This window comes from Lycorma delicatula, chromosome 3, assembly GCF_047948215.1.
Source record: "Lycorma delicatula isolate Av1 chromosome 3, ASM4794821v1, whole genome shotgun sequence".
Taxonomy (NCBI): Eukaryota; Metazoa; Arthropoda; class Insecta; order Hemiptera; family Fulgoridae; genus Lycorma; species Lycorma delicatula.
In genome coordinates, this window is record NC_134457.1 from 25,247,359 (window position 1) to 25,272,428 (window position 25,070).

Here is a 25,070-nt window from a genome sequence, read left to right on the forward strand (position 1 = left end):
TAATTTATATAATTTTTTAAGTTTATTTATTTGTTTACTTTTTTTAATTTTAGTTTAATTTTTTTATTAAAAGATTGATATATAATTATTTAGAATAGATTTAAAATAAATGTCATATGAAAAAAGTTGACAACAAAGTTTTTATACTTTCCTGGCACTGGTTATTTATTTATTCTTATAAAGTGGAAAAATAAGAATGCATGAAAAAATTTTAAAATATTCAAAGAATCGATATTTTTTTTTCTGCTTCCCCACTGCTAAAAATTACCTCCAAAGAAATTTTTTGATTGGACTACTATGTTAAATGGAAAAAACCAAAAAAAAAAATTCAGTGAAAAATGTACAACCAATAAAAAGAAAGTAATGGGAGTGAGTTATGATGAAATCTTATTGTAATACTAGCCGGTCAGGGCTTGCTTCGTTCGCCCTTTTCGTCAGGCCAGGAGGCGGAGCCCTCTGGATCCCCGCTGCGTTCGTTATCCTCATAGTTTTGAGAAAAATACTGATAAGCTCTCTTTCCTCCATCGTTTCCTTCGTTTTTTACATAGAAGCTCTGTGTCCCCCTTTCTTTACCCTCCCAAGGGACCTAAGGCCTCAATCTATGAATAGATTGTTTGAAAGCAATCTGTCGATTGGTTCTTGCGTGATGCTCTGATACTCCCTCATATACCTCTCGATTATTCCGAAAATTATCAAGTTCGGTGCTATCATGGCATTTTTGGTGCTCAATTAGAATACAACATCAGTTTTGCTTGATTTCGTATTAACGTAACCCGTGCGTGTAACGGGCACACACACACACACACACACACACACACACACACACACATCCACCCACCCACACAAGTTTTTCAATAGGTAATTTTTAAAAGGTTAAATAAACCAAAAAAGTTTTAAAAATTCAAAAAATTCGATATTTTTAAACTTTCATCGGATTCTCTACCCCAAACATTACTTCCAAAGTGTTTTTTTTTTTGGGTCGTTTGCACAACTACTATGCCTAGGAAGACAGGAAAAATTTGGTTAAAAAGTATGGAATAAATTAAAAATAACTATTTCGGTTTTTTTTTTGGAAGTGAGAGAATCTGGTGGTAAATCTTTTTTAAATGGTAAGATAAAAATGTACGTATGTACAGTGTAATAAAAAGTTGGGGTTATGTTTGCAAAATTTTGAGAAAATTGACCGTAAAGAAATTATCTACCCCACCCTCACCCTCAATATCTGTAAATATTGACTCCAAATCTTTACTAACAAATTTTCCCATGTAGACAAATCTGTGTGCCAAATTTGATCAAATCGGTTCATCCAGTAAAAAATTATTAATCTTCAAACACGCCAACACACATACATAAGTACGTACGAATATTTCTCTCACTTTTTTTGTTTTTTTTGGGGTTTCTGGTAATAAAACGTGGAGAAATGCAAAAAACCCATAACCCCATGTTTTGACTGATTACTATTCTTTCCCTCTTGCAGTATAGCCTCTAGAAGTATGATAACCAGGAATGTAAAAATTACGAGGGACCAGAAAACATTATGGGCTCATTAATGTTCTCATATTACTGCAATATGAAAACATGAATTATCAAATAAATTTCACGTAATATTTTGCGTAAAAATACTTCGAATATTTGAACGATAACAGACTACGTATTACTGCGGTATAACAATATTAAGGATCGATTAAAACAGTATAAGAAGAATCAGTAGAACGGGCAAAAAAAAGAAGAAGATTTTACATGCTTTAAAAAGAAATGGAAGCTGTTTTAAATGTTTACCAGGGAATAGAAGAGATTAAAGATGGATATGGTACAATAAACCATCCTCCAAGCAGATAACCATGTGGTCAAGATTAAGAAAAAAGTCATCTTCAAATCGCCTAAAAATCACCGGGCAGGTTTAGCGGTAAACTCGTCTCGTAAATCAGTTGTTTAACAACTCATTTTTGAAGTCGAAGATTCTGGGGTTCAAATTCTATTAATAGATATTCGCTTTTATACGGATTTGAATACTAGACAGTGAATGCCACTGTACTTTGGTGGTTGGGATTCAATTAACCACATGTCTCAGGAATGGTCGACCTAAGTCTGTAAAAGGCTACAACTCATTTATACCATCATACGTATCAGCCTCATCTCACTAGGTCACTGGGGGGGATTGTTTATTGTTCACTAGCTGAACAGATTGCAACTTATACATTAGGGGAAAAATTGATATAACGTAATTTTTTATTTAAAAAATCTTCCACTTTCCAAATAATACTTCTACATTTTCAGATGTTTTATTCGATTATTAATTCCATGTTGGTTTATATTCTTATAACTTTATTCTTTTTAAGCTTGCATTTTAAAATTATCCTAAGGGCCGAAACATTCTTTCTTATATTACACTCTTTCTGAAACCTAAATAAATATAATAATATTAAAAATAAGCTATAGTTATTTTAAGAAGGAAAATAAGATCTTACCTTAAAAAAATTTGGTACATTAAAGTTTAAAAATATGTATCTATTCTGGCAAACGAGATTGTCATAATTATATATTTAAAAAAAGTTAATGTTAATAAATTACGGAGAGAAATGATTTTATATATTCAGAGGTACAAAAATGACTCTTTTTTGATATGTCTGAATTCGAGTAAAAAACAATTTGAAGTAGTTTTTGAATCATTACATGGCAATTTTATAACAATTTTTGTTTATTTTTTAATAAGTGCTATATATTAAAAATAAATTTATTTCGTATTAAAATTATTATTTTTTTCAATTTGGTTGCTTGATATTTTAGCAATTTTACAGTGTCTTAGAAGAAAATGATATAAAATTAAGTATACTAAATAAAAAATTATATATATATATATATATATATATATATATATAAAGAGAAAATGATATAGTCGTAAATAAATTCTTTAAATACTGCATATAAAAAAAATAAAACAAAATTTGTTGTTCTACATTTTTTATTACGTATAGAAGACGTATGTTTCGTACAGACATCGGTATAGTTTTCACCTGTTTCAAAATACCATATACATTACAGCCTAATAAGGGAAAAATTTTTATTTATTATATAAATTGTAAATGAATTACTTAGAATAACTTGTTTACAAATTAGTTTGAAATTCTATAGAAAACTATCTGAATTTATATTTCCGCTTTTTATCTGTGAATTAACATCAGGCAAAAATAACAGAACCGATTTTATATTAAGATTTGCCTGTTACAATCTAAGCTATTGTAAATTAAAATATTCTTTAGTCGCCTCCTGATAAAATTTTTCCGTTGTTTAGAAATAACAAGACAAAAATATATATTTAAAAATATATTAGGTAAAATATATAGTTAAAATATATTTCTCAAAAATTTTAACAGGAGTAGTCAGTCACTCCTGGACGATATTTTTCTGAGTTTTATACCGTCAAAATTAAGTAAGATCAGGTGGTTAAGAGGGAAGTGAAATCCTGTCTTCGTTTCCCTTTTGGGTAAACAAAATATTCTTTTGAAAATATTTATCTGTTTTGATCACTAGGTATAAATTTTATCAAAATAAACAAAAACTAAAGGAAAAACTTAAATAAAATTTATAAAACCTTTTTTATAAGTAAAAATTTTCGAAAAAAATTATAGGAAATAGTATTAAATAAAAATGGAAAATTGATCCCTACAATTAAAATTTTCCCTAAATGAAACATTTAGATAGTGTGTCAGCAAATCTTCTACTCAAATATTTCTCAATGTCTTATCTTTAGCCAGAATATCATTTTCTAATATATATTTATTATTTTGCATCACATACGAACAAGTATTTATTGTGACCCAAAGTAATAGTGCTTGAAGCAGTGATTTATGTTATAATTTGAGTACTAAATTAATGTGACCGGAGTTTGATCTATTATAATTTAGCTAGAAACAAAGTAACAAAGTATTGTTTTCTACACTATTTTACCTCAAAATCTCGTACAACAAGAAGTGTGTAATTTATATTTTTAGAAAAACACGATTTTACCTTTTTGCGTTGTAAACAATTTGGGAGTTTTTTTAATCAAGAAATAATAGTTCTACAAAATAGAAAATAATATTTTCAATTAAATACCTAATTTAATATAAGGATTTTATCAATTACTGTAATTAAATAACGAATATGTATTTCAGTGATGGTAGGGAAAAAATAATATTTCTGTTCTACTTATCATATCGATAATAAATTTTTAAGAGTAATAATAATTTAAATAAAATAATTTTACTGCATACACAAAAGTAAATTTAATTCACTAATAAATTTGAATAACGTGGTCGTAAAGAAAAAAAATCGCTAAAGAGTTGATCATGTAAAAATTAATAACTTGTTGTATGTTTCTCTTACAAGAAAATATTTCAATTACATTTCGAGCTTTAATGGTTACCATTTTGGACTCTTAAAAGATAACATTTTCAAATTTATTTATTTTATAGAAAATATTTTGCTGTAAATTTACCGAGAAAGTCATTAGACTGTCTTAACGCATTTTTAAGATTATTGAAAAAGACAACATGACGGGTAGAGGTAAAGGTAAAGGTAAAATGAAGCGAGTAGGGGATTTGTCCATTTAAACCTTTTTGGTTATTTTGATGTCCTGAATGAGTCCTTTAAGTTTAGCCAATATCGCTCTGGACACCGGGGAAAAAATATGGGTTCCGTGATGTACCCTTGTCTGATGGCGTCAAAAATTAGGCCAAAGCTGAGTTATATATATATATATATATATATATATATATATATATATACACATACACACGAGTAAATGCTCATGTATTTGTACAGAGTGTATCACGAACTTCTCCCAGGATTTTCATAACCTATTCTACTCGTGAAAATAATGGAAAAGGTTCATACAAATGTATTTCCTAAAATCCTTCGTTTTGTGAGTTACGGCGAGTGAAAAATTTCGCTGGGATTTCAGCTACCCCGATGAAATGAGGGGTGAACTGAAATTTTTATAGCGTAAATTAAGGAGCAGAATTAGGGATTTCTTAAGTTTTGACTTGAAAAATCGAATAAAATAGGTCCCAGAACCGTATCTGCAGTAGTTATTGAGAAATTTGAGGTAAAAAATAAATTGGGAGTAAAAACCCCTGTTTTTTTATTATTAACAATAACTTTGTTAAATGGGTAATAAACACACAAAATGTTTTAAAAAAAACTTGTTGACAATTTAATTCTGAACAAAATGGTGTAAGATAAGTTGAATAAAACAAAGAAAACTTAGAAAATTCTAATTTTATTTAGAAACAAATACATTAAAACATTTGTCAGAGAAGTACTTGCTTAATGTAATCAAAAACCAAATTCTTTATTGATGATGTGAAAAATTTGTAAAAACGAAATTTACTGTTAAAATATTTTTAAAAAACTGGAAATTACACAATAGTAAAATAAAAATTACTTAGATAATATTTTTTTTTATTAATGGCCAAATGTAATAAATTATTTGAAAAATGATTATTTCAAAGTTGGCAATAAACAACAATAGCTGACCAACAATGAACATTACTGTATCATTTTTTAATCATTCTGTAATGTACATTAAGTGTATCGAGTACTGTGAACTGTGCTGTTGTTCTTCGTAAATTTTGGTTTCAACGTAATCGGTTTGCCATTGAAATACAGTACTACTTATTTAAAATAAAGGAAAACGCAATATGGTATTAATTTTGGGTATTTGTAATGATAACTGGCAAACCATCGTATCTATAAACTACGCATTAAAGAAATTCAGATCAATTTTAATTTTATTGTTTTCACTTATAAGAGCTAAAAATCTTTTATTACCTGTACGCAGTGCAGCGTTTTGACCAATACCACAAGTAGAATAACTAACGGAAATATCTGTAATCCGATTATATAGTTTAATTCATTAATATTGATTGGTTATTCATAAAAATTGAAAGAAATTATCCGATGTACAAACACAAAACGTTTCACTTTCATTCTAAAAACTAAACTGTTTCAACACACTGGTGTTACAACTGTAACTGTGTAATTTTAATTGTGTCATAACTGCTTTAATAATTATCATAATGACAATGAACAATGACACTTTTTATTAAATTAAAAAAAAAACAAATCGCCTGGTTAGGGTCAATTAGACTAATATAATTGATAACTGAAATAATATTGCGAGATGAAAGTTCAATCATTTGGCATTTACTTAATATGGTCCGTGATTTTTAATCGGTAATTAGTTATGCTCTATTTTAGGTTTATTTTGTTTATTAATTATTTAATATCATTTTTATCAGATTGATTTGATTCAATTTTTAATCTCTTTCCTATTCTAAGAAAAATTTTAATACGAAAATATTTATAAAATTATACATTTTTAGTAATCTATTTTACGTATATTAATGTTTACATTAAACTTAATAACCAGAAATATCAATCAATCACCCGATAATTTTATTAATTATTTTATAAGATTCTACCTTTTTTCTTTTTCCTGTTTAGCCTTCGGTAATTACCTTTCAGATAATACTTCAGAGGATGACATCTATGAGTGTAAATGAAGTGTAGTCTTGTACAGTCTCAGTTCGACCATTCCTGAGATGTAGTTAATTGAAACCTAACCACCGCAGAACACCGGTATCCACGATCTAGTATTCAAATCCGTGTAAAAATAACTGACTTTACTAGAACTTGAACGCTGGAACTCTCGACTTCCAAATCAGCTGATTTGGGAAGACGCGTTCACGGCTAGACCAACCCGGTGGATTACAAAATCCTATCTGAAAAGTTCCTTCTCTCGAATTTAAAAAAAAATTTTAATTTCGATAATTATCAGTTCATCTAAGCATATTAAGAATCTATGATAATACCGTATTTTTAAGCCCTTCAGTTTCACTGCAATTAAACACTTGTATTTTGTCACCAATTCTTTGATTCATCATTCTCTGTTACTTTACTCTTACACTGCGGTAAACGTTAACCAAACTAAATTTTACCTACACTATCTCAATCACCTTTTTTATATACGCGTATATAAAAAAGGTGATAATCTTTAACTTTTATTTTTTTTTATTTCATCCTTTATAGTTTTTTTTCTAAGAGAATAAATAAAAAAAGAATCCAAGTTAAAAGACCATTATTTTTATTTGCTCGAACTAACATAAATCAAATGTGTTTGTTTTTCAACATAATTTCTTCCTACTTTTATGGATTTAATTTTTTTAATTCCTGCCTGGAAAAAATTGAAATATGCAGTCAATTTTTCACTGCTTCTAAGACCTCTTCATAAGAACAAAAAAATGGCACTTTTTTCACTGGGGTAAAAAGATGAAAATTGCTTAGATTCAGGTGAGGTTGATAGTCCAGTAGTTCAAAAACCGAGATCTTGGAGAAAAAGAATATTAACCAATCGGGTCGGTCTAGTGGTAAACTCGTCATCGAAAATCAGCTGATTTCGAAGTCGAGAGTTCTAAGGTTCAAACCTAGTAAAGACAATTTTATAGGATTTGAATACTAGAACGGGGATACCGGTGTTCTTTGGTAGTTGGGTTTCATTTAACCACACATCTCAAGAATGGTCGACCTGAGACTGTACAAGACTACACTTCATCTACATTCACTCATATCATTCTTATTCATCCTCTGAAGTAATGCCTTACGGTGGTTCCAGATGCTAAGCAGATAAAGAAAAAAAGAAAGACAAAGAATATTTTATTGGAAAAGAATATTTTATGTCATCGAGAAGTATCCTGAAGCAAAATCATCATTTTTTTCTTAGATTGGCTTAATTTTTTCCATCATTGATAAAAGTAGGTCATAGTGGTTTTCGTTACTCCCACTTTCAATTTTGCGTGTGAATTGAATAAAAACTGGATTTTCCATACCTCAAAATATCGTCTTCAACTTTCCTGTAGATGTGTTTGTTCTGAATTTTTTTCTTAAGGAGATAGAAAATATTTCCTTATTAAACTGTCAGCTTATTCTCAGGTTCAAAGAAACAGACCCATCTCATTAACGGTTATTATCCGTTTTAGAAATTACTCTTTTTCATCTACATCTGCAAGTTTCAAAACGTTCTAGTAAATTTTCAAAAGGATTTTCTTTATCGGTTGTCGTTGAACCGAACGAGAACATACTTTTCGGGAGTTTAAAGAATCGTAGATGATTCAAAATACAAAGTCATAGCTTACATACAGCTCTTTGTTGCAACTTTATCAACTTTAATTTGTTGATTATAATTCATTTATTGTAACCGCTTCGACGTTGACATTATTTTTGAAGTGGAGCGTCTACCCTTCCGATACTCATCAGAGAGAAATACGATTTTTTTTTTTTAAAGCGAATAATCCATTCATGGATCTTACTTCCAGTCAAGCAACTCTCTTCATGTTTCAGCTGAAAACCACATATTTATTTATTTCTGTACTGATTTAATCATTTCTGAATTAAGAAACGTATCTCTTTCTTGGTGCAATTTAACGAAAAAGCATACGTTTTAAAGTTACACAACTCCATATAGCTAACAATTAAACAATATTTTTAATAAATATTTGATTAGAATTTATGATTTACATCAGAACAGTCAGTGCTGTGAGACATGTGACTGGGAGGGAAATAAAAATTTCTCTTTTTGACTTTTTTCGTACGACAACTTAAGATGCTTTAAAATATCACTAAATATTCTTTTTACAATATTTCCCTCTTAAATATCTCTCATTATGAAATCTCAATTTCTCTTCATTATGAAATTTATCGAAAAGTTTACAACCTAACTAATGTGTCCTGTAATGGTACACCCGATTTAAATTAATTAAAATATTTTATTTTTAGCTGGTTTTAAAGCCTGATACTTGTATAAGTTTAACATTAAAAGTTCAATTAATGGTACTATCTCAGTCTGGTCGACCTGCTGCCAACTGAATGAGAACAATTGTAGAACTATAAATAAATTGAGTATTATAACCTGATTAGACCAGGTTATAAAGTTTCAGAATAAAAAAAGACTCAAATCCAAAACATAAAAGTCACCAATTTATGATCATATTCATTATCAACTATTAATAAAAATGTCAAAGCTGAATGAATTTATAGTATTATTCATATATTATTGATCAAACTTTTAAAACCTTTTATAGTTTTGAACAAGATTTCATCTTTGAACGTCTGGTTTTGTAAGAACTTTTCACAATTATTATAGTAAACACACACTCACACTGAATATATATATATGTTCACAGAGTGATTCAGAAGGAAAGGGAAGTAAGTAGTTTGGGAACTGTTTCTAGTGCTTGAAATAAAGAAAATGTTCATACAAACTATGTCCGAAAACCCTTTGTTATTGAGTTATGGCTAGCGAAAATTTCGCCCTGATTTCAGTCCTTCGGTGAAATTAGGTCAGACTGAAATTTTTAAGGCATTATATTAAGGTGTAAATTTAATGGTTTCTTGTGGTTTTTTTTTACCTAAAAAATCAAATAAAACAGGCCCCAGAACTGTAACCCACCGGGTTGGTCTAGTGGTGAACGCGTCTTACCAAATCAGCTGATTTGGAAGTCGAGAGTTCCAGCGTTTAAGTCCTAGTAAAGTCAGTTATTTTTACACGGATTTGAATACTAGATCGTGGATAACGGTGTTCCTTGGTGGTTAGGTTTCAATTAACCACACATCTCAGGAATAGTCGAACTGAGACTGTACAAGACTACACTTCATTTACACTCATACATATCATCCTCATTCATCATCTGAAGTATTATCTGAACGGTAATTACCGGAGGCTAAAAAGAAAAAGAAAGAAAGGTCCCAACTGTTCCTCTCATAGTTTTCATGATATCCAACGTAAAAAAGAATAAATCGGTGACCAAAAACACGCTTTTTTAGGTTTGAAGTATAATAACTTTGTTAAATGACTAATAAATGCGTAAGTTTTATTATACAACTTGTAGAAAATTTAATTCTGAGAAAACTGATGTAATAAAATCTATAAAAAACAAAAAAATATTAAACTTTTATTATTAAAAATAAAACAGAACAAAACTTAAAAATAAAACAGAAAAAAATTTAAGTTCAAAACTTAAAGCAGAACAAATGTCTTTCAAACATTTTTTCAGCCAGAAAAATGTCTGAAAAAAATAATAAAAATTAATAATAGCTGTTTTTAGTACAATAAATTCATACTTTTGAACGATTAGGTTGGCAACACTAACAGTATGTTTCGAAATTAATTTAAATACTAATCATTGTTGTCATAAAATTGTGGTTAAGTGTTAATAACGTTACTACATATTAATAAACGTTAGGTAGTTTAGTTGTTTTTGACATCATTTTGATTGTGTTTAATTATTTTTGAAAATCAAGTTATGCAGTTTTTTTGTCTTTATCGTACTATAAACTGTACCATCATTTTACCAATTGACTTTGAATCTAAAAAAGTGAAATTCAGTTTTGAATCCTTTGTTCTGAAACATAATCTCATCAAGGAACGAGAAGATTTCATTAGGTTGGCGACAAAAAATTCAAGGGAACTAGTGGAAAAGTTGCAGAAGTAATTAAAATGTAAGAAATTCCACAAATGAATGGTGGAAATTTAAGTTGAAATGATGGAATGGTCACTAATGGTGAAAATTTTCAAATGTTTATTTGTTTAGTATACACCAGTGAGTATTTTTAAAAATATTTCTTTTCTTTTTTAAAGTTTTTTTTTTAAGTAAATTAAAAAGTAAAGCAGACCCTTGGAAGATATTTTTCTGACATTACAATCCACTTATATTCGGATATGTGCTATTAATATATGTAAAAATATTGTTGACTTTTGAATAAATTCTGTTTGGTTAAAGTTTTAAAATCGACGTTATTTTTTACCCACCTGTATATATTACTATTATTACGTAAAAAGTAATTATTTCTTTTAATTCTAGTCATTTTTTTTCAAAATGATTTTTTCAAAAAGTAATTTATATGATTTTGATAAAATTTTTATGTCATTATTATTATTTTTTCTTTGGAGTATTTAATATTTGCAAATATTTAAAAGACCTGTAGGAAAATGACGTTTTAGAAAAATAATTTCTCAGTTTAAGGAGATTAAAAGTTTTTACAAAAATTTTAAAAATGTTTGTCAGATGAACTTCATATTGATACAATATCGAAGTTATTGTAACAATCGATTAAAAAATAAAAGAATTAAAATCAATCAGAAGAAACTGTTTTACGAATGCATGTGTTACTTTCGTATCGAAAAACACAGTCTTTTCCTATAGTACGGAAGGTGATGTTTAATCATTCAAAATTAATTTTTTTGATTATCTAGAAAAAATATATTACGCTAATAGTACAACTCGTTATATTTTTTGTAATTTTAAGATTACAGAGTCTTCTTCGTAATTTTGCTTAAAGATTAATTTTATATTTCAATAGATTTAAATCCTGGTCCTGCAACATATCAAGCAGCTCTGTGATAAGAGTCAATTGTTGGAGTATACCGAGAAAGACAAATTCATATATATATATATATATATATATATATATATATATATATATATATAGAGTTTAAGTGCCTAGACGTGATTAAAGTAAATAAAAATGATTAAATTTATATTTGCACGTAAATTATAAAAGGATGTGGTAAAGATATATCAACAGGTTACACGCAGTACGTAGGTTAGGCCATGTTATGAGAACATACACGATGGTTGACTGCTTCGGGATGGGCCAGAGCAGCGAACGTTCTTGCTCAACAAACCAGCTGGACCGGTAGTATAATATCTACTAATAACAGCAATTCTAGGCGAAGAGGAGAGGTAGGTAGGTCTTCTAATCTTCAGTCCAACAAGCAATGAGGTTGTAATATACTCGAGTATGTGTGAGAGAAAATACACACCAGCACATAATACATACATACAGATTAGAAGGATGTATTAGTATTATACATCTATGCCCATGTAGGTCGTTCTAACACACACACACACACACACACACACACACACACACACACACACACACACACACAAACAGCCCTGTTATAGGGCTTATCTATAATATAGCTTACTTAGATTCGTAGCACAGGTAATCCTAACATTGTTTACTTCACACTGTTGATAAGAAAATTAATTATAATCGTGTTGCTTATATCTTAGATTTAACAATTTCTAATAAGAAAAGTAAATTATTTGAACTTTGTTTCAAAATCAAATATTAATAGTTAAATTTAAAAGTTACAATTATATTAATAGAAAAGTCATTTATATTAGAAGAGCTGGAACATACATTTTTTAAAATTATATGTCTGTACCGAGCAGGAAAAGTCGTTATATCAATTAGACACACTGTTTAAGAGATCATTAAACTCTTTGACCAATACGTGACTGATAATATTATGCAATAAAGCCTTAGGTAACAAGGTCAAATGTTTATTTCTAAAGATATTTAATTATTAATTAAGATGAAATATTAATTTTTGTTGCATTTGTTACTTTTTTTTAATTAAAGGTGTTTATTTCGTTTTGATACCAGAAAATATTTTACTTGCTCACTTATTTAAAAAGAAGTGTTGAAATATCTAAATATTTCAATTCTTTTCCATGGTGAACGGCGAGAGTATATAGGGAAGGGAGAATTATACCTCATACCCCAACTAATTTAAGTGATGATCCTCTTTCTTACTTTGATACTGGTGGAAAAATGGGTGGTCTTTCCCTTAATGATTTCCTTGGAAGAAGCACGGGCGGATGAAAAAACAAATTTAATTTCGTATGACTATAAAGCTGTAAATAAAACTTTCATTTTACTTTCAATTTAATGAGTGGGATTTAGGAGGTAAACAATTTTATTTAAACAAAGTTATATTATTTAAGTGCGTTGTATGAATAAAAATTTAAAACAAGATACCTTCAACTACATTCTTTTCGCGAACTATGGGTACTTTCGGGAAACGCTATTCTTTGAAATATTTTTTGCGCTTAAAGTGAGATTTCAATACACAGTCATAAAAATTATTTTATTTTTAAATTTCGGAAACTATAGGATCTGGTACTAAAGCTTATAGAGGAATAATTTAATATCAAACAACAGTGGAAGATCTCGTGGTACTAAAACTGCTGCTGGTAATGGAATGAGGCGGTCCAGGCTCGATCAATCTGAAAATTGTCTGGAATGCGAGGTGAAAGAGACCCCCACGATTTTTTTTTGTGCCCGCGATTCGCCATATAGCGTAGTGAGATGCTCGACAACCTGAGACGTGAGCACATGTTTCCCCCTGAAGATACCCTACGAGTACTATTAAAAGGTGAGGCACATTGGAAGACTGTGGAAAGATTCGTCAGGACGGTCATGAGGAAGCTCCAATTATATGAGGAGTCCCGCAGAGGAAAATGGTGGCGGAAGGCGTGGGGGTTGACAGGTCCTCGGCTGAGTGCCTAAGGGACCACGTGTACGTGTGGGGGTCGCCTGGGTGCGATGAGGCCGGGTACACTTTGCTCGTGCATCTGATGGTGGCTATTGGCAAGTGGTGTGACTATTTAAGATTTCTGTCTTGACGGCTGTGTGGCTGTGTAACGCGTGGGTGTTGTGGATGTTAGTAGCTTGTCCTGTTTTCTGCAGGTTCTTGTGTGTTGTTGTCGGTGTATGTATTTGACGTGCTGTTTGTATTCCTTCCAGTAGTGTTTGTATGGTGTGTGACATTGTTGGATTGTTATGACTGTGTGTGTGGACGATTACCCCTTCTTCTGATGAAATGTTTTTATAAGTAGTCCCAGGAAGAGGGAAGTCAGGGGTGGAGGTTTAGTCGATAGTGCGCAGGTTTACATACGCTCTTGGTTACAACTGGCGTAACCTGTTAGCGAGCCCGACACTGCTCAGGCGCCCGTAAATGGGATTCCTCCACCTCTTAAAAAAAAAAAAAAAGGTGCAAGTGCCGGGCTTTAGTCTATCAAGAAAGCTGTGGTGTAGACTTACTCAAGTAAGAAAATGGACATGGTGGATGTAATTATTTTGTGAACAAATGGAGTATGTCACCTACGGTTGGTTGTGAATGTTATGAGTCACTCCAAACTGTTGAACATCTAATTAAGAACTCCCATAGCGAGCATAAACAGGAGATCCACAAGATTTCCAACGTGCTACCCCACCTAAAGTGAAATGGTAGAAAAAAATCTGTTGTTATTTTTTAGCTATTCTGAAATTTGCAATTATACTTATGTAAATATTAGAATATATGTAGTTTGCTATTTGAATATTTTGGACACAGCACATCTACGTACTGTACGATAAATAAATATATTTTTACATCTCTCTTTTGATATCATCAATGATTTGACTGAATTTATGGTATATCATAAAACTGGCAATCCTTTTATTAAAAAATATTTACTTTATCCTACATCCTTAATTATATTCCTTTTTTATAATTTTGTGATCTTTGTTTGTTCCTGTAAATAGTTCTATTTTCTGCACACTATTTTAGCGCTACTATTTCTCAGTACTGGCTTCGGGCCAGAATAAACCAGAGTGTAACTCCGTTTTAAGTATTATGATGCCACCATTTCACGAACAAAGAACCCATTTACCTTTAGATTAAATATAATTGGAATAGATATCCCAAAGTCTTTCAGATTATCATAAGATTTAATCGCTCGTAACTGATGTAAACGTTGTAATTACATTAACTTACTTACTCATATTTAATTATATATCTATATATATCGATTTTTTTTGTAACGAAATCAAAATTTATAGCGTAACTAAATAAAGACAACGCCTTTAAACGTCTCCTCCTAAAGTTATTTCCTGGATTTGCTATTGTATTATTACAGTAGTAAAAGGATGTATTATTAAGTACTTCAATAATAAATAACATAAAATTATAAATTATACGTTGATGTCCATCTAAGGATCCTCTCCTGGGTCTGGGCGGTTACACCCATTAAACTCAAATCAAAATCACCTTCTTTTCCAGATAAAAAGCGGATTATAATTAACAATTATTGTAAAATAAAAAAAAAGAAAATACAGGAGCATGTTCTTTTCAAGGGTTTTATATCATATAGTTCTAGATTATTTTTCTTAAATTTATTTTATGTTAAACACTATAACTGTAGTTATTGTAGGAAAACTGATATAAACCACAATTCATTCCCAAAAATTACCGCATTTTCAAGAATAACAAATTACCATACCAAGTTAACTAAAAAAACGAAGAGTAGATTGGTTCCATGTGGCCAAATATATAAGCTCGACTTATATACGAAGTGTTCCAGGACGTATTCTCTGAACTTCAAGAACTGATTTAGGACACCAAAATGAGCAAAAAATGTTATATTGACATAACCCCCATTTTGCTTTGTTTTCCTTCTGGACGGAATTTTGTAATTTTCAACAAAAAATTGTTTCTTAGGAACGGATAAACCTACTTTAATTAAATTTAGCAAATCTAAGACTAGTGTGGTATTCTATAAAATAAAAAATATTGAAAACGTCACCTTCAAAAGTTTTATATTAATTTTTTAATCTTCAATATCTTTGTAATTATTTGTTAAAATTTTTACTTATTACAAAATTTATTAAGAATTTTATTTTGAACAAAATGACACCTTATTTGTAAAAATCCGTTGACAAACAATAGAATTATTGCAGACAATTAACTTGGCAGAATTCATTCACACCGTAATGCAAGCTAATAATCTTTTACCTGTTTTTATTTCATCTACTAAATGTAATAAAAATTATTAATAATAAATAAATAATAATAGTAAATTAATAATAATTATAAGTTTACAGCATGCTGCGAAAACGTACTGCCGGATTAATTGTCTGTTATACTTCGATTGTTTGTCAGTGGATTTTTACAAATGAGGTGTCATTTTTTCAAAATAAAATGCCTAATAAATTATTTTAAATAATTAAATATTTTATCAAACAAATCATTACAAATCTACTGAAGATTAAAAAATTAAGATGGCTGCCATTTTGGATTTTTTTATTTTGTAGAATAAGACACTAGTCTTCGATTTGCCAAATTTAATTAAAGTAGGTTTACCCATTCTTGAGAAATAATTTTTTTGTTGAAAATCACAAAACTGGCTTCTAAGCCTTAAGTCGATAAGACTTTATTTGCTCATTTTGGTGTCCTGAATCGGTTCCTGAAATTCGGCGAATACGTCTCTGAACACCTGTGTATTCTATTAGAATGCCAAGGCTACTGAAGCTGAAATAGTATTCATTCCTAAAAATGACACTTTTATCCTGTTCACCATGGAGACTGGCTCTACAGAGAACTTCATTTGTCTGAGAGCAAGTACTGCTTTAGTGATGCCTATTGTACTTCAAATGTTTTTATATATATCACAGACATGGGTTGTGTAAAGCAACAAATTAATGCATTCCTTTCTGGTGTGAAACATTAATTCAGTTAAATTACTTGAAATCAGGAGGGGAATGTTATCTGAATAGAGCAGTGATCTTAGTTGGTAATTATATTTTTTAAGAGAAAGGTACCGGTCAGTATTTTGTTATTTTGATGGAGGAATTATTTTAGTGCTGCTTATGCTTTTTATAACAGTTGATGGTAATAATTAATAGGTCAAACAATTCGTTTTATGAGCTGTTAAATATATTATTTTCATACAAAAATCAAAAAATTATTTTTCATTAGTATTACTTTATTCAAGCGATCTGTTCAAAAAGTATGAAACGAAAGTAAAAAAAAAAAACAAAATTAATTCTTTGTCTTTAAGTTAAGAAGAAATTCATCTGAAGAAGAGTTTTTTTTATTAAGCTTAAGGAAGTAGTCTTTCTTTTCCGGTTTAGCCTCCAGGAATCACCGTCAGATATTACTTCAGAGGATGGATGATGATGATATGTATGAATGTAAATGAAGAGTAGTATTGTACAATCTCAGGTTTACCATTCCTGATACATTTGGGTAATTGAAACCTAACCACGAATACCGGTTTCCACGATCTAGTATTCAAATCCGTAAAAAAGTAACTGCCTTTACTAGGATTTGAAAATTTCAAGAAGTATTTCTTTAAAGCAATATTAATATTATTCATAGTAAGCTCATAAAGCAGTGATAGTAGTAATAATATTATTATAATAATAATAACAATGATATAGTTAAGAGAAGTGGCTGCAGGAATGTCGAATACTGTTGCACCGATCACAAGACGTCCTTGTTTGAAATGTTGGAGAAGGGAAAGTCATGCACGACTGTTGTCTGTCCAGTATTCCGTTTCGATAGAAATATCATTCAAATACTAGTTAAGGTAGTAGGTTACCGTTTACAAAACATTAATAAAAATTAAATAAATGAATAAATAGAAACAGTAGGCCTACTAATAATAATCATTAAATTAAACGAATATGTTAAAATTGTCTTCCTGTATCAGATATTTAACCAAATTTAACTTTTGTTTCTACTTTTAATTATACGTTTCTACGGAAAAAAATAATTACATTAGTAATTATTACCAAAAATAATTTAGTACTGGAAACAAACATGTAAGTAAATGTATGTAAAATAAATTTGAAATCTATGTGCATTTATTTCTCTCTCTTTTTCCTGTTTAGCCTCAGGTAACTACCATTTAGATAATTCTTCAGAGGATGAATGAGGATGATATGTATGAGTGTAAATGAAGTGTAGTCTTGTACATTCTCAGTTCGACCATTCCTGAGATGTGTGGTTAATTACCACCAAAGAACACCGGTATCCACGATCTAGTATTCAAATCCGTGTAAAAATAACTGGCTTTACTAGTACTTGAACGCTGGAACTCTCGACTTTCCAAATCAACTGATTTGGGAAGACTCGTTAACCACTAGACCAACCCGATGGGTTATGTGCACTCATTTATATGTTTTTGTCCTCACTCTTTTATCTATCTTTCTAGTTTTAGGGGGAAAAAAATAATCCATAACCTCAGTTGAGTTCTATTTATTCAAACACTCGGGAACAGCCTCATTAAATATTTAGCAGTTTTTAAAAAGATCCAGTATACCTGAAGTAGACTGTTGTGTTACTCTGTATTAAATGTTACTGTTGGCTTTTTCTGTTAAAAGTTTAAAAAAATGCTTAAATCATATAACAAAAAATATAAATTAGATTTATATAAATTAAATTTATTAATTATCTTTAATTTTGAGTAATTTTATTATTATTATTGTTATGTTAAATCAGTTATAGTATAATGTGTGATTGTTTGGTGGTCATTGTAAGGCTTATCAATCTGAAAGACAAATACTGTTATTGTTTATATGATAATTATGTGATATTTTTTTAAAACGACTGATCATCTAACTATTAGTTTGTTTTGATTTTGGAATCGAGTAATTGTTATACGATCATTGCGTGGTATAGCGTTCTGGTATTGTTAATGTTTGTTTGATTTTGAAATTGTATTTTTGTAAATTTAAGTATTTATTTTTTATAGTTTTTTTTTTTTTTGTAATGAATATTAATTCATTTTTTATGTGAACTCGTTTAGAATTTTTCAAATATTTGCAACAATTCTTTATATTTTAATTTTTATCTTACATTGAAAGATTTAATTTCTGAAATACGCTTTGCTGATCTTTCTAAAGTTTATTATTATTATTATTTGAAGGCCACCAGATTTTAATCTATATACTTTGTCAACCGTTTTATTTACGGTTTTGGTTAATTTTATGAACTATTTTGTAATATTTGTATAATATATGTATATTTGTATGTATAAAATCTATCAAATCAATTTATTTGAATCTAGAAAATAATACCGGGTGATTCAAAAAAGACCACAACCATAAAAGCATGTAAGAATTTATTTAGATAACTTACAGATTCGGTTCACGTCTTATTTCATAGCAAAATACATCAAGTAATTCATTAGTACGGAATTCAACCACCAGTGCTGTCAAAAATGGATACATTTCCTGGTGCAGAACGTGCTCGCTGTGTGTTTTGGTTTTACGATTTGCAGTCAGCAACTGTAGTTCAACGTAATTTTCGTAAAGTACGGTAGAGAGCCTCCTGTTAGGCATACAATCTACTCTTGGCACCAAACCTTCGTTGAGACAGGTTGTTCTGTAAAACATGGAAAATCACCAGGACGCCCACTCGTCCCTGAAGCTTTGTGGAACAACTCAAAGAGCTTTGCATGTAGTCCGAATAAACCAACTCGACGTGCGTCATGAACGACTGTTTGGCGCGTGTACGTAAACGATTGCACTTGAAGTTTTTAAACTAACCCACGATTCAACACATTACAGAGACGATAAAGTTTCCCGGTTGAAATTTTGTGTGGAAATGATGCATAGAATTGCAGACAACAATACATTTCTAGACAATGTAATTTTTAATGAGGAGTCAATATTTCCCGGTTGAAATTTTGTGTGGAAATGATGCATAGAATTGCAGACAACAATACATTTCTAGACAATGTAATTTTTAATGAGGAGTCAATGTTTCACATCAGCAGCAAGGTGAAAACCCATAATTGCCGAATATGGGGTAGCAAAAACCCTCATGAAAGTTTACAGCACATTCGTGTTAGCCGGAGGTAAACTAGTCACCCGTTCGGATCTCCGGGTGGGGACTACTAAGGAAGGAGTCACCAGAAAATTAAAAAATAACATTCTACGAGTCGGAGCGTGGAAAGTTAGAAGTTTAAAAAAGTTGGTAGGCTAGAAAATTTATAAAGGGAAATGGATAGGATAAATGTGGATGTAGTAGGAATTAGTGAGGTTCGGTGGAAAGAGGAAGGCGACTTCTGGTCAGGTGATTTTAGAATATTTAACTCAGCTTCAAATAATGGGCAGGCAGGAATAGGTTTCATAATGAACAAGAAGATAGGAAAGAGAGTAGAGTATTTCAAAACGCATAGCGATAGAATCATTGTAATAAGGATAAAATCAAAACCTAAACCGACAACGATTGTTAACATCTATATGCCTACAAGCGCCCATGATGATGATGAGGTAGAGTGTGTATACGAAGAGATTGAGGAAGCAATTAAACACGTAAAAGGAGATGAAAATTTAATAATAATTGGAGATTGGAATGCAAGCATTGGAAAAGGCAAGGAAGGAAATATAGTGGGTGAATACGGGCTGGGCAAAAGGAATGAAAGAGGGGACCGACTTATAGAGTTTTGCACGAAGTATAATTTAGTAATTGCCAACACCCAATTTAAAAATCATAGTAGAAGAATATACACTTGGAAAAAGCCAGGCGATACTGCAAGGTATCAGATAGATCATATCATGGTTAAGCAGAGATTTAGAAATTAACTCGTTGACTGCAAAACTTATCCTGGAGCAGACATTGATAGCGACCATAATTTGGTGATAATGAAATGTAGATTGGGGTTTAAAAACCTGAAGAAAAGGTGTCAGATGAATCGGTGGAATTTAGAGAAGCTTGAGGAAGAGGAGGTAAAGAAGATTTTTGAGGAGGACATCGCAAGAGGTCTGAGTGAAAAAGATAAGGTAGAAAATGTAGAAGTAGAATGGGAGAATGTTAAAAAGGAAATTCTTAAATCAGCAGAAGTGAACTTAGGCGGAATAAAGAGAACTGGTAGAAAACCTTGGGTTTCAGACGATATATTGCAGCTTATGGATGAACGTAGAAAATATAAGAATGCTAGTGATGAAGAAAGTAAAAGGAACTATCGGCAATTAAGAAATGCTATAAACAGGAAGTGCAAACTGGCGAAAGAAGAGTGGATTAAAGAAAAGTGTTCAGAAGTGGAAAGAGAAATGAACATTGGTAAAATAGACGGAGCATACAGGAAAGTTAAGGAAAATTTTGGGGTACATAAATTAAAATCTAATAATGTGTTAAACAAAGATGGTACACCGATATATAATACGAAAGGTAAAGTTGATAGATGGGTGGAATATATTGAAGAGTTATACAGAGGAAATGAATTACAAAATGTTAGTAGATACAAAATGTAAGGTGTTATAGAGGTAGAAGAGGAAGTTGAGGAGGATGAAATGGGAGAAACAATACTGAGATGTGAATTTAAGAGAGCATTAAAAGATTTAAATGGCAGAAAGACTCCTGGAATAGACGGAATACCTGTAGAATTACTGCGCAGTGCAGGTGAGGAAGCGATTGATAGATTATACAAACTGGTGTGTAATATTTATGAAAAAGGGGAATTTCCATCAGACTTCAAAAAAAGTGTTATAGTCATGATACCAAAGAAAGCAGGGGCAGATAAATGTGAAGAATACAGAACAATTAGTTTAACTAGTCATGCATCAAAAATATTTACTAGAATTCCATACAGAAGAATTGAGAGGAGAGTGGAAGAAGTGTTAGAAGACCAATTTGGTTTCAGGAAAAGTATAGGGACAAAGGAAGCAATTTTAGGCCTCAGATTAATAGTAGAAGGAAGATTAAAGAAAAACAAACCAACATACTTGGCGTTTATAGACCTAGAAAAGGCATTCGATAACGTAGACTGGAATAAAATGTTCAGCATTTTAAAAAAATTAGGGTTCAAATACAGAGATAGAAAAACAATTCCTAACATGTACAGGAACCAAACAGCAACAGTAATAATTGAAGAACATAAGAAAGAAGCCGTAATAAGAAAGGGAGTCCGGCAAGGATGTTCCCTATCTCCGTTACTTTTTAATCTTTACATGGAACTAGCAGTTAATGATGTTAAAGAACAATTTAGATTCGGAGTAACAGTACAAGGTGAAAAGATAAAGATGCTACGATTTGCTGATGATATAGTAATTCTAGCCGAGAATAAAAAGGATTTAGAAGAAACAATGAACGGCATAGATGCTTCAAGTCCTACGCAAGAACTATCGCATGAAAATAAACAAGAACAAAACAAAAGTAATGAAATGTAGTAGAAATAACAAAGATGGACCACTGAATGTGAAAATAGGAGGAGAAAAGATTATGGAGGTAGAAGAATTTTGTTATTTGGGAAGTAGAATTACTAAAGATGGACAAAGCAGGAACGATATAAAATGCCGAATAGCACAAGCGAAACGAGCCTTCAGTAAGAAACATAATTTGTTTACATCAAAAATTAATTTAAATGTCAGGAAAAGATTTTTGAAAGTATATGTTTGGAGCGTCGCTTTATATGGAAGTGAAACTTGGACAATCGGAGTATCTGAGAAGAAAAGATTAGAAGCTTTTGAAATGTGGTGCTATAGGAGAATGTTAAAAATCAGATGGGTGGGTAAAGTGACAAATGAAGAGGTATTGCAGCAAATAGATGAAGAAAGAAGCATTTGGAAAAATATAGTTAAAAGAAGAGACAGACTTATAGACCACATACTAAGGCATCCTGGAATAGTCGCTTTAATATTGGAAGGACAGGTAGATGTGTAGGCAGGCCACGTTTGGAATATGTAAAACAAATTGTTAGGGATGTAGGATGTAGAGGGTATACTGAAATGAAACGACTAGCACTAGATAGGGAAGCTCTTGGAGAGCTGCATCAAATCAGTCAAGTGACTGAAGACAAAAAAAAAATGTGATGTTCTTTTTGAATTGCCCAGTACATTAGATTCTATAGAACTTCTAACAAAAAAAATATATAAATATATATTAAAAGTTCATAAAATTCTTTCACTTTTACTCCCGAACTTACTGATTAGAAAAAAATTTCAGTCAATTATACATTTAAGAGTAAGTACTAAAAAAATAATTAAACAGAACGAAATCTTAATCAATTCTTTTCGAAAATTAAAAAAAAATCAAATCTGATTTGAAGTAGATTAATTTAAATATTGTTTCACAACAGAAGATATATAATTAGATATATTAATTTGATGATTATACTATCTACCTCATTCTTTCTTACAGCTGTGATGTATATAAAACATTGGAAGTACAAGAGGCATCAATGAAGTCGTTGCTCTGAGAAAAATAATGTAGAGCCATTCTTCGTGATGAACAGGGTAAAAGCGTCACTTGTAGGAATGAATGCTATTTGCGTTTCAGTGGGCTTGACATGCTGATGAGGTGTATATATGGTAACGGGAAAGATTGAAAAAGTTCGTAATTACTTAATTTGGGGGTTTACTTGATAGAGAAAACAAATAATAAACGGAGGAACGGATAGAAAATAATTTATTTCAGTAGAACATTCTGTATATATAACATAACATTAATCAGGTTAAATTAAAAGCCGCAAAATACAATATATAGTGGTACAATTTGTAAAAAATAATTATGCCAGAAAAAATAAAATATTGATATTACGTAAGAGCTTCAGAATCAAATAGAAATAATTATATCGTAAATAATAGAAGATGGTATCGGTTTGAAATATATTCGTGAAATAAAACAATTATTGAGTAGCTCTGGTTAATATTATCTTAAATTAGTAATTGTATAGCAGCATAATTGTTTAGCGATCTATGGATAAACATTATCCATTTAATGATATAAATCGTTAAGAATTTCTTATATCGTCGACTTATTAAGATTAATACTGAGAAGATAAAAAAACGTCTCCTTTTTCGAATGAGATATTATTATCAACAATGGTATATATTGATTTATCCTACGAATAATAACAGTGATATCCCAGGAAAATGAATAATAATGGTCGGTTTTTCAATAGACTGTAATTACAAAGGATTTATACAGTTTATTATGATTTTCATTTCCGGGAAACCTTATCTTAGTTTTTCAGATCAGCGAGGTTTATACTCCTAACTGATTAACGTTTCGAAAGTCGTTCACCCAATTATTTCAGGAGCAGAAAGTATAAAGTAGTCAAAATGGATTCTTCAATATTAAATTCTATTAAATCTATAAGTAGAAATGAATCCAGCAGATATTTTTCTCGTTGGAAATGACAAACTAGTAGAAGTTTTTAGGGGTAAAAGAATTCCACCCCCCACCATGGAATAAAGTTAAATTAAGAGAAAAATCGAATTCTGTCTAAACAACAAAATAACGATTTTATTGCATATATTTGAAGTTATACATTACAATTAAATCTGACGGTTCGTTTGGTTCAACCATCTACAAACAATAACATTCATCAGTCCTGCTAGCTAATAAATATTTAATTATTGCGTTACGTCAACATGATTAAATCTAGTATGAGCCGTTACATAGGATGTCTGATTCTGATTCTGATCCAAGGCCATGAATTATCGTTTTAAGATAATGATAAGGTAGCTTTTTTCACTACATGGTTCACGCTTTGATCCTTTTATCTGTTCTAATATTAAATTCTTTATCAATTTTATACGTGATCTCTCCTTTTTGGGGTTGATATACAGGTTGGCGCACAATAAGTTGACATATTTGAATTTTGGATAATATATTTATTTTTAAATCTAATATGATTACAACTTTACATACCAAATACAATGTTTATGGAAAGTTATTTTACTCATGACATGTTCAATATGGCCGCCGTTACACCTAATAACCTCTTCAATGCGAGTGTGTACGTTTTTGATGACTCTGCGACACAAGTCCTTTTGAATCTCTTCACCTAACTGAACTATTCTCACACGCACTTCCATAAGATTTGTAGGTTTTAACGGGGAAAATTTATGTTTTAAATATACCCGTAAAAAACAAAATCACAAAGATTTAAATCCGGGTTCAAAAGTGGCCAAAAGGAACTTCATTGTGGTGGCCAGGATAGCGATTTGAAATTACGCGATTACCAAAAACTGAATTTAAAAAATCCAACGCAACATTAGCGGTATGAGCGGTTGTACCGTCTTGCATAAACCACTGAGTATCTATAGGCAACTCAGTTGCAAGCAGTTTGGGTAGAAAATTATTTCTTAACATGTCCAAATAGCGTGAGAATTAACTGTATCGTCGAAAAATACTAGCCCTATCAATCCGTGATTGGATAAAACTGCCCAAACGGTTACTTTAGGACCACTTTGTTGTTTTTCATGCACGATTTGTGATGCTGCTGTCGCCAAAACGCGGACATTTTATATGTTAACAGCCCTATCAATATGAAAATAGGCATCGTCTGAAAACTAAGTGTTGAACAGAACATCATATTTCCCTTCCTACCACTGTGCAAACTCCAATGTTTTTTGCTTGTTAGGTTCTGTTGACAAATGCTGTATAGTCACTTTACATGGAAAGA

At 30.6% G+C, this 25,070-nt stretch overlaps 1 protein-coding gene across 2 annotated transcripts in view; it reads right to left on the reverse strand.

The window, feature by feature from the left end:
- LOC142321461 (uncharacterized) overlaps positions 1 to 25,070 on the reverse strand; it is a 221,734-nt gene that overhangs the window by 120,162 nt on the left and 76,502 nt on the right. Inside the window, exon 1 of one of the 2 annotated variants that reach the window (XM_075359561.1) lies at positions 5,812 to 5,936. The exons of the other annotated variant lie outside the window; for it this stretch is intronic. The gene's annotated coding sequence lies outside the window, so the exon portion shown is untranslated. Of the gene's footprint in view, positions 1 to 5,811; positions 5,937 to 25,070 lie in introns of those variants that run through there. 2 annotated transcript variants of the gene reach the window in all.